Source organism: Phoenix dactylifera, chromosome 4 (genome assembly GCF_051530095.1).
Source record: "Phoenix dactylifera cultivar Ajwa chromosome 4, Ajwa_hap1_PhDact_Kaust_v1.1, whole genome shotgun sequence".
In the NCBI taxonomy this organism is placed as follows: domain Eukaryota; kingdom Viridiplantae; phylum Streptophyta; class Magnoliopsida; order Arecales; family Arecaceae; genus Phoenix; species Phoenix dactylifera.
The window spans coordinates 16,805,871-16,817,087 of NC_143193.1; the positions used below are offsets into that span (position 1 = coordinate 16,805,871).

The 11,217-nt window shown below is 47.9% G+C and overlaps 1 long non-coding RNA gene across 1 annotated transcript; it reads left to right on the top strand.

Annotated features, from left to right (window-relative positions):
- The first annotated feature begins 6,268 nt into the window (after positions 1-6,268).
- On the top strand, positions 6,269-8,700 carry LOC149753690 (uncharacterized). The gene is made up of 2 exons (XR_016400217.1): positions 6,269-7,177; positions 7,600-8,700. It is a non-coding gene; the product is annotated as an uncharacterized LOC149753690 (long non-coding RNA).
- Positions 8,701-11,217: the final 2,517 nt, after the last annotated feature.

Sequence of the window (11,217 nt, forward strand, 5' to 3'; positions counted from 1 at the left end):
AGGATAAGGACTCTATCACCAAAGAAAATTTAGAACTTAAGACAAGCAATCAACTCTTAACTCAAAAGACTAATACCTTGAGTAAAGATAATGAAAAATTAACTAAGGAAATTTCAGAACTTAAAAACAATAAACAAATCTTAAACGAGAATCTCATAAAAGATTTAAACATTCTAAAAACCGAAAAACAAACTCTAACTAAAGAACTTGAAAAGTACAAACCTTTGGTTGAAAAGTTTACATATAGTTCTGAAAAATTGAATATGATACTTAATAGTCAACGAGCAGTATTTAATAGAGCGGGTTTAGGGTATAAACCAAAAAATAAGCAAAAACTTCTTAGTAACTTCTTTGTTAAAGCTGGAGAAAGTAAAACTAAGAAAATAACCTGTTTTTGTTGTGGAACCTTAGGACATAAAGCAAATGTGTGCGATTATAGAAAAAGTAAAACTAAAAAAAAAATTAAAAGGGTATGGGTTCCAAAAGGAACCAACATGACTAACCATGAAGGACCCAAGAAAACTTGGGTACCTAAGTGTTACGGGGGAACTTAGCCACCATGCCCCACGTGACCGGCACGCGCGCCCAGGAAGACTACGGCAGCCCCTTGATCCAGCAATCCGACCCCGAGTCGGACATCTTCGGCTCCGCAGCCCGACCCCGAGTCGGCTGCCCCTTGATCCAGCAATCCGACCCCGAGTCGGACATCTTCGCCTCCGCAGCCCGACCCCGAGTCGGACATCTCTCGACAATGACAGGCTATTCCCCAGAGGCACGCCGCAGCCTCCTGCTCCACTACTCCCTGCAACGGTTGTATCTGGCGCTGCTCCACGATCCCCTGTAACAGCCGTACAAGGCGGAGCTCCACTACGCCCTGTCACGGCCGTACCCAGCGCTGCCCCACGACGCCCTGTAACGGCCGTGTCAGTGGCAGCTCCGTCGTGCCCCACGATGACGAACCCCCCTGAAAGACCCCCCAGCCTGGTATATATGCGGCTGGGGGAAGAAGGGGGGGTAAGCAAGAACTTCCAGAGCATTCTCCTACTTGCTACTATTATCTTTCCTTCTCCTCCAATCTCCTCTGACTTGATCGTCGGAGGGCCCCCACTACCCCAGTGGTGGTGCGAGGCTTGCTTGCAGGTTTTCCGGTGGAAAGTGGAGCGCAATCAACACCAAACAAGGCAACCCAAACGGAACCCCGTTCACGCCGCTGTGCCAATCGTTCTCGGTTTGGACCACCAGCAACAGTTGGCGCTAGAAGGAGGGCCCGAATCTCAGAGCGATCGTAATGGCACGGCGAGGTGGTCGTGGAGCTTCCAATGCCTCCGGTCGCGGGGCCTCTCGCGCCTCCGGCCGGGAGGCCGCTGCGTCTCCAACACATTCTCAGCAACACTCCACCGCTCCACCTCCCATTCAGATGGTCGAAGCCGCTCAGTTCGACCAGTTAGCCCAGCAGGTTCGCACCCTCGCGGAGGCAGTGCAGAACCTGCAGGGTGTGATATCTCGGGTGCCGCAGCGGGCCCAGGAGCCGCTGCTCCCTGAGCGCTCACCTGTCCTCCTCAACCTGCGCTCCTTCCTCTCCCATGGGGAGGAGCGCCGGCGCGAGGAAGATTCTCGAGCACGGTCCATTCTGCCGGGACCTTCCCATCGGAGCTGCGCGGGGTACGAGAGGCGGGCCCGGGCGCGTTCCCAGATCCCCCAGTCCTCAAGAAACCCGCACTCCAGTCGGTCCCCCTCTCGGTGCTCCTTGTCTCCCACCCATCGGTCGCGCTCCCTGGACCGGCGGGTGGACGATCTCCACCGACAACTCCAGGTCCTGAAGGGCCACTCCAAAGATCCCTTCGCCGACTTGGAGATCTCCTCCCAGCCGGCGCTCGCCTCGAGGATCCTGCGGACCCTGAATCCGCCGGGGTTTAAAATGCCGGCGATCGAGCCCTATGACGGGGCGGCGGACCCGCGGGATCACGTCGAGAGTTTCAGGACCCTTATGCTCCTCCACAGAGCATCAGATCCTCTCCTCTGCAAAGCCTTCCCGGCGACCCTCCGTGGCCCGGCAAGGGCGTGGTTCGCCGGCTTGGAGGCTAACTCAATCCAGTCCTTCGACCAGTTTACTCGCCTCTTCATCACCCATTTCGCCGTCAGTAGCCGGCGGCGACTGGTCTCCGACTCCATCTTTGATGTCCGGCAAAACGAGGGAGAAAGCTTGCGGGATTATCTTACCCGCTTCAACAAGGCTACGCTGGAAGTCCGGAACCTGAGCCAGGAGGTGGCTCTTTCAGCCCTGAAGCGTGGCTTCCGAAAGGGCAGACTCACCTTCTCCCTGGACAAACGCCTGCCGCGGAGCTTCCCGGAGCTGTTGTCCCGGGCGAACCAGTATGCGGACGCCGAGGAGGCGTCCGCCCACCGGAGCAAGGAGGCCGCCGAGATCCTTCCAAAGCCCGGGAAGAAAAGGCGAAAAGAGGCACGCCAGAGGAGGAGCCCGACGCCTCAATGTCGGCGCAGAAGCCTGTCGCCGGCGAGGAACCATGGCGCCCTACGCCCTCGTTCTCCGCCCCGACGTTTCAACCGGTACACTCCTCTCCTGACTCCCCGGGCCCAGATCCTCATGGAAATCAAGGGGCGGGAGGACCTCCCGGTCCCGAGACAGATGAAGAAGATTCCTGGGAGCAGGCCCTCTCGGGCGTACTGTGAGTACCACCGGGACCACGGCCACGACACCGAAGACTGCTTCCAGCTTCGGGACGAGATCGAGGCTCTCATCCGCCGAGGGCGTCTCGGTCAATATGTGAACGACCGACGTCCCCCCGCAGACCCGCGTCCGGCCGACCCGGCCCCTCAGGAGCCTCGGAAGCAGAATCGACCCGTCGCGGGCGTGATCCACACTATCACTGGGGGCTGCCCCCGGCCCGAGAGGAACGCAGGGGGCTCGACTGAAGCGTCAGGGGCAGCCGTCGCAAAGAGGCAGAGGGTCGGTAATGTAATCACTTTTTGTGATGAAGATGTAAAGGGGGTTCAGACCCCCCACGATGACGCCATGGCCAATTCGGAGCAACTCCGAGGGAACCTGGATCTCTTGGAAGAAGCGAGGGAAATGGCGCAGGTTCGGATGGCGATGTATCAGCGGAGGGTGGCCCGATATTACAACTCCAAGGTCCGACCGAAGCTTTTCAGAATCGGAGATCTGGTGCTAAGGCGAGCTAAAGCATCTCAACCTGCGGAAGGTGGGAAGCTAGCGCCAAATTGGGAAGGCCCGTATAGGGTTCGCTGGGTAAACCGACCTGGCTCCTACTAGTTGGAGGCCCTAGATGGTCGAGAAATTCCAAGGAGCTGGAATTCCGCTAACCTGCGGATGTATTACCAGTAGAACGACAATGCCAGAAAGACAGTTCAAAAATGTATAACACTTTTCATTTCAATAATTTCTGGTTACAATGGCGTGCTCGTGTGATTACAAGGAATTCCCAGAGGGGAATTAGGGTGTAAAGAAAGTAAAGAAGAGGTGGAGACTCCGAGGAGCTGAAGATCTGGGATCCCGAAACCTCCATCCGAAGCGGCTGCAATCCCGCCGGAAATGGGTGCTTCCAACCGGAGGTGCCATCGGCGTCTCACGAAGAAGACGAAGAGCCGGCGCGGATGAAGAAGAAGTGGACGAAGGAGAAGTCCACACTGCTCCTACCCAGAGGCGCCATCCACGCCTCACGAAAAAGACGAGGAGCCGCCGCAGACGAAGCTCCCGCTGCCTCCAGGGGAACGCTACCTCCAAGGAATATTCCGGTCCTCCCCAGTGTTAGGGGAGAGAAGGAATACAAGGGAGAAGAGCATATGGAGGCGCGGTCCCGGATCAAGCGCCTGGTGCGGAGCTCAATCGGGAGGCCGAACTTCAAGGAGGGGAGACGTGATCCCGGATGAAACGCCTAGAGCGGAGTTCCGCCGGGGAGAACCTCCTTGGTGATCCCAGATGAAACGGCTAGTTGGCGGAAGTCGCGAAGGGCGCGCCTCCCGTTCCTTCGATAGGGGTCTCTCAACCATGCGCCGGAGAGGAGGCCCACGATCCATGGCAACCTGAACAGCTCCGGCTTGGCAGGCTCCATCGCACCTGCACCTATATTTATAGCCAAACTGCGGCCCCCCGGTCGTTCCACTACGGGTGGCTCCAATAAATGCGGGCGCATTGAATCCGGAGCCGATCCGGCTCTCGAGGCGTATCTTTCCGCGATTTCCTAAGCGTTATTCTCCTTAATCGCATTCTTTGTGCAGGACACTCCGGGTGGCCTGTACCCCTAGGTCCACGTATCTCCGCTCGCGCCCAGGCCGCATCCGCCTCGAAGAACGCGCGTTTTGCGGCCGCTTAACTGACACTCCTCGCAAGCAGCAACGGGCGATCCGATTTTCCAGGTAACCCCTCAATTAGCATTTAATGCCCATCTGGTGTTCCCCAGGCGACGCTTGGAGAGGAGGAGAAACACGATCGCAGCTGGCCACGGAGAAATCCCGTCGGGCGGCAAGCGACAGGCGCACGACCAGCGAGCGGAATTTTCCGAGGCTCGGCCCTCGGATGCCAGGCTAACCCGATGATCATCCCGGGAGCAGACTAGCCTGAAGCCCCGACCGGTCGCCTCGGCTTGCGCCAGCCTTGGCCGACCAACGAGCGGAATTTTCCGAGGCTCGGCCCTCGGATGCCAGGCTAACCCGATGATCATCCCGGGAGCAGACTAGCCTGAAGCTCCGACCGGTCGCCTCGGCTTGCGCCAGCCTTGGCCGACCAACGAGCGGAATTTTCCGAGGCTCGGCCCTCGGATGCCAGGCTAACCCGATGATCATCTCGGGAGCAGACTAGCCTGAAGCCCCTGTTAGAAGTATGCCCTAGAAGCCAATTTGGCTGACGCATTATTTTATTCTGGGACATAAATTTGTACTTGACCTAATAATGAATTTATTAGAATGGGCATTCTTTTCATTCATGTTCTTATGTGTCCATGAATCGTCCAAGAAATTAATAAGATGATGACGCATATTCTCAAGTGTTGAGAATTTGAGGCATGTGTCATTGGTGATTAATTTCTGAATTGCTCCTGATCGATGGATCATCACGAGGACGGTGATCGATCCGCTGAGATTAGTGCACAGATCGCTTTCTTTGATGGATGAGTCTTGAGTCCACAGTGTGGCGACACTGGAGCAATTGTGCAAGTGCTTGTTAGAGAACAAGGGTACTGAGCGTGACCATAGCAAGTAGTCACTTGGATGTCTATCCACTCGTCAGTGACTTACTTGATGCTGCAGTTGTATGACTGGTTCTTTGACCTGCGATGCCTCGGCTATTCACAGTGAGGTTGCTGTAGTTTGACGAGCACATAAACATGAGCCCTAGCCAATTGGGTTCTTGTGGTGCAGATTGGCTGCAGTAGGTTCATTGTAGGAGTAGGGGTGCATCTAGATGGAATCTATCGATCTTGATAGGTTAAGAGAGATCCTATGTGATTTATGAGATTGAGTTCGTAAATCCTCGGCCGGGGTACTATGTACAGTGGAAAAGGAGTTTTCCATTCTCGAACTTAACTCGAATAAATCTTGACATATGACAGACGATGGGGTTTGACGAGTTATCCAAGACCTCCGTCCTGTAGGGATCCATGATAGAAGGACTGTATCATATGATAACTGCACCTAGAGGTTCATCATTCCATTCTGCTGGGTAGCCACTACATGCTGCTAGGTGTCACTGGTGGATGGTGAGACTCACAGGGACTATCTTGATGATTGATGATCCCTGGTGAGTTGAGTTGGAATTGTTCCAACCCATTGAAAGGAGTTTTCAATGATATTGTGATAGAGATCGCAGTATATCTCACTACCAGACAGAATAGAACCTATGGGGTCACACACAATAGAGGTATTGACCGATCCGATGGTTGAGTTGTGATTTGGAATCACAATAGTTCATGATTATCAATTTGATTGATAATTAATTAACCCACTAAGAGTTAGTGAGTTGAAGAAGGAGTAATTGCAATTGGATTGCAATTCAATTGAATCAATTGGACTTAATTAATTGGGCTTAATCTTATTAAATAAGAGTCCTACTTGGAGTAGGACTCCAAGAGTCCTAATTAGATTAGGACTTCAAATTTAATTAAAGTCCTACTTGGAGTAGGATACCTAGAGTCCTAATTGGATTAGGACTAAAATTAAATAAATCCTAATTGGATTAGGATTCCTAAAGTCCTAATTATTTTTTATCTAATAAATTAAGATGACTCCTAATTGGATTAGGATTGAAGAATTTAATTAAGTCAAGATTCAATTGGGTCATAATTGGATTAGGACTCATATGGATAAGTCCTAATTGATTCATAAATTGATTGAGATCTAATTAGATTAGACCTCAATTGTGAGGGGATTAAAAGGGGCTGAAAGTGGGGCCCACGCACCTCATGAGATGAGGCTTGGGCGTGGGACATGAGAGGATTAGAGGAGGCTCCTTCTTTGTTTAAAGTGGGGCCCCTCCTCTTGCCAAAAGATAGGCGTGAGCTCCTAATTTGTAGGAGCTCACGCCTAGGGTTCAAACAAAAGGAAAAGGGGAGCATGTGGCCCCCTCTTCTTATAAAAGAAAGAGGATACGGCAGCCCCCCTATCCAATGATGGTTTCAGCCGCACACAAACAAAAAAAAAGGGGAAGAAAAGGGGAAACAAAGGGGCAGCCCACATCATGGATTTTTGTGCCGTGAGAGCTCCTCCCCTCTCTCTTTTTCTTTTGTGCCGTGAGAGTGCTTCCTCCCCTCTTGGTTTTTGTGCCATGGGCAAGCCTCCTTCCTCTTGGGGTTTCAGCCATGAGCATCAAAGAAAAATAGGGTGGTGTATGGCTTTCTCTCTTCACCCTTCTTCCATCCACAAGAATAAAAGAAAAAGGAGGCAGCAAGATGGGATCTTCTTCCTCCCTTTCAAGTCCTTCTTCTTTCTCTTGATATCTATCAAAGAGTTGATAAATCAAGAGAGGATTTCAGCCATCAAAACATATCTCTGCAAGGGAGCTAGCACCCCGGAGAGATTAGAGAGTTTGGATTGGTTCTCTGCCTCGTGTGGATACCCGTAGAGGCCGGACGCGTGTGCGGCTTCAAGTGAACCTTTCAACAAATACCACGATCATCAGATTGCGGTGAATATCTACCCGCACAAGGTGAAGATCTGATCTTCCTAATATTATGTAAAAGTATTTAATCCCAATCTATCTACGAACGACGGTTTTAAAATATGTTCATGCGATGAACGGAATCTCGCGCATGTATTCCGCTGCGCGCAGAATTTTTCTGAAATTTTCTGCGGCATGCGAGGGATTCCAACAGTGGTATCAGAGCCATGGTTGCGTAGATTAAGATTAGGATTAAATGATTAAGGCATAATAGATCTGAAAATTTAAAGATTATGCTTGCTGAATTTTTCTGCATGCAGAATTTTCAGCTTGCTGATTTTTCTGCATGCTGATTTTCTATGCGATTAGATTAATGATTCTATTGATTTGTTAATGAGATTAAAAATATTTAGAATCATATCTTGCATGATCAGCAACTCATAAGATGACATAATCTGTTAAATATTCAGATCTGTAAATTTTATTTAATGCATGAGATGCGTATGGTGATGATCATGGATGGACCCTTTACATGTGCTGAAATGTTCTGTGATGTTCTGTGATGTTATGTGATGCATGTAAATCAGATTTTCAGATGCCTGCGTGCATCTTATATTGATGTATTAGAGACCTGCGTGTCTCATGAAAAAGGGTTGTAACTATTATTTAATTTTATTTATTTTTAAAGTTATCTGGGATGTAATCTGTGATGTGTTGCATGTCAATGGTTGATCGGTGCATGCCTCTACAAGCACGATTTGCGCGGATCGAGATCAAGGGTTGATTGGAGATGGATCAAGGAGTTGATCGCAATTGGACCAAGGGTGCTCAAGATCGAGTCAAGAGTTGAAGACGATCTAACCAATTGACGTGCATGTGCTTGTACTATGACCCCATCCTGGATCCATGATCATCACCAGTTTAATTTTTGTTATTATGCCTGGATGTTTATGTTTATGTTTATGTATAGCGGGTAGATAATTATTTGCATGAGATGTAGATAATTAAATGAAAGAGACCTAAATTAAATCTCCTCGAAAATATTAAGTCTAGCGGTCTTCCACCGTAGTAGAGCTGCTAAGGTCTTTCCGGCGTTGATTTGTCTCGGCTGGATACAGTAGGCAAGTTGCATCGGGGGACTGGACCTCTCTATTAGGCATGAGATGTTGTAGGGGTAAAGATAGGGTTGGGCCCAATAACTGTTAGGTGAGGGACCCAATGACGGCTTTACTTCTGCGGTTATACGGTGGGTCCGACTTAACTAAGGAATGGGGCCAATAACTGTTAGGTGAGGTCTTCATTACTTAGAGACCGGATAGCGCTACAACTTACTTGAGAAGCATTGTACAAGAGTTGTACACTCATCATTTATATGTCACCAATAACTGTTAGGTGAGGTGGCATGTAAATTGGTGGGACCGTAGCACCCCACTTGAAACCTAGAGTCGCAAGGTTTCCGTTTCTCTACTAGAGGAGTGTGAGAGATTCGAGAAAATAGTGGGAGGTATATTTGTTTTAAAAGGCCCTAAAATAAATAGAGATCAAGTACAAAATTCTAATTAGAATCTTTACTCTCTGAGGATTAGAAATTCAGCTTCTAGACTCTTAACTCATATCCTATAGAACAACCGTTTGACCAAACCCAATTATAAAAACTAGCTCAGCAAATTTCAAAATAGTTTTGAATTGTGAGAAATTAGGGTATATGCTAGACCATGGAATCCCTGTGTTACCAATCCGTCCGATTACTGGTCAGCATAAGATGCATGCTAAGTGGACGAACAATAACAATAAAGTTAGGTGCTGCATAATGACATCCATGTCCAATGAATTACAATGCCAGCATGAGAACATGAAGATTGCCAGGGACATATTATATCACTTACAAGAGTTGTATGGTGAACAGAGTCACGCAGCATGTTTTGAAGTGTCCAAGAGGCTCTTCAAGGCCAAGATGTGTGATGGGCAGTCTGTCCATGATCATGGTTTGACCATGATAAAGAACTTAGAGGAGCTTGAGAAGCTCGGCATGACCATGCACAAGGAATTGCAAACGGATTTGATCCCGCAATCCCTTCTAGCTTCATATGAACAGTTTATAGTAAATTACCATATGAACAAGATTGTATGCACCAAAATAGAATTGTTAAATAAAATTGGTAACTACCTTAGGGACCTTGAAGAGTTCAAAGGGCATCGTTCTCGCTGTCGAGTTGGTTTCTACTTCCAAGAGAGAGTCTACTTGGAAGAAGAAGAAACCTGTGAAAAGGCAGAAGACCGAGAAAAGGCCAAGTAAGGAAGTTCCAAGAAAAAGGCCGATTGCAAGGAAAAGTGTTTCTATTGCATCATAAGACGGCCATTGGAAGAGGAACTGTCCTACATACATGGAAAGCATAAAGAGTAAGAAGGGTGACAGACCTTCAGAAGGTATGCCAGATATGCTCATTATTAAAAGGATACTTAGAGACTGTTACCTGTTGCAAACAGAAATTTGATTTCTGTATCTTGTTTAGCACATAAAGATTTTTATAAGACTATTGTTCAATTTGTTTGAGAAATAAATTGGATGCATATGGTTTTATGATTGACCGTCTCTATCACTTACATTTGGATGTACCTGTGAATGTATCTAAGCAAACAGTGAGTACCATAGGATCCAAAAGGATCTAGAGATGAGATAAATCTAAAGTATTTGTGGCACCTCAGGCTTGGTCATATAGGAGAAGACAGAATAAACAAATTGAAGAAATATGGGCTTCTGAGCTCATTGACTTTCAAGTCATATCCGATTTGTGAATTCTGCCTTCAAGAAAAGATGACCAAATTATCCTTTTTAGGACATGGGAGAGGTCCACTGCGATACTTACCCTAGTACACACTTATGTGTGTGGCCCATTCGATGCGCAGGCTAGGGGTTGTAATTTTTTACTTCATTTACCGATGATTACTCACGGTATGGATATGTGTATGAGACACAAATCTGAAATTTTTGAAAGGTTCAAAGAGTTCAGATATGAAGTAGAAAAACAAACAGAAAAACTCATTAAGGTTCTTCGATTAGATCGAGGAGGTGAATACCTTAGTGGAGAGTTCCGTGATTATCTCAAGGAGAATGGTATAGTTTCATAATGGATCCCTCCTGGTACACCTCAGCTTAACGGAGTGTCGGAGAGGAGGAATCAGATCCTATTGGATATTGTCAGGTCCATGATGAGCTTCACTGATCAACCCTTGTTTCTTTAGAGAGATGCCCTATTTTCAGCTATTTACATATTGAATAGTGTTTCCTCTAAGTCTGTTCCTACCACACTATATGAGATATGACATGGTAAGAAGCTGAGTCTTGGTTATTTCAAGATTTGGGGATGTCCGGCCCAAGTCAAATGACAACAGGCGGACAAGTTAGAGGATAGGACAATTAGTGCTCGTTTTATAGAATATCCTAAAGAGTTATTTGGATACAATTTTATGTCCGAGAGAATCACAAAGTGTTTGTGAGCCGACATGCTATCTTCATGGAAAATAGTTTATCCTTGATAGAGGCAGTAGGAGAAAAATTGAGCTCGAAGAGAAAGTCTCTAAAGAGCAACGAGCCATTGTGCCTATAGAACCTATTCATATCGAGCCAGTACATGTTGTACCTCCTCCACCTCGTAGATTTAGTAGGATCTTCCATCCTCCTGAAAGGTACTTAGGTATACTTACAGAGGATGTAGAGGAAGTGTTCCTCATGGGAGATAGGGATCAAGGTAAGGATCCCAATACCTACAACGAGGCGATGTTAGACATCGATTCCGAGAGATGGCTGGAAGCCATGAAGTTAGAGATAGACTCCATGCATTCCAACCAAGTCTGGACCTTAGTAGATTCACCGAAAGGTATAGTACCTATTGGGTGTAAATGGATCTACAAGAGAAAATTAAGTTCGGATGGCTAGGTAGAGACCTATAAGGCAAGGCTAATGGCGAAAGGTTATAGTCAGTGCGAAGGCACTGATTATCAGGATACTTTTTTACCTGTAGCCATGCTGAAGTCCATTCGAATATTGCTTGTTGTTGTAGCATATCATGATATTGTGATGGTGATCA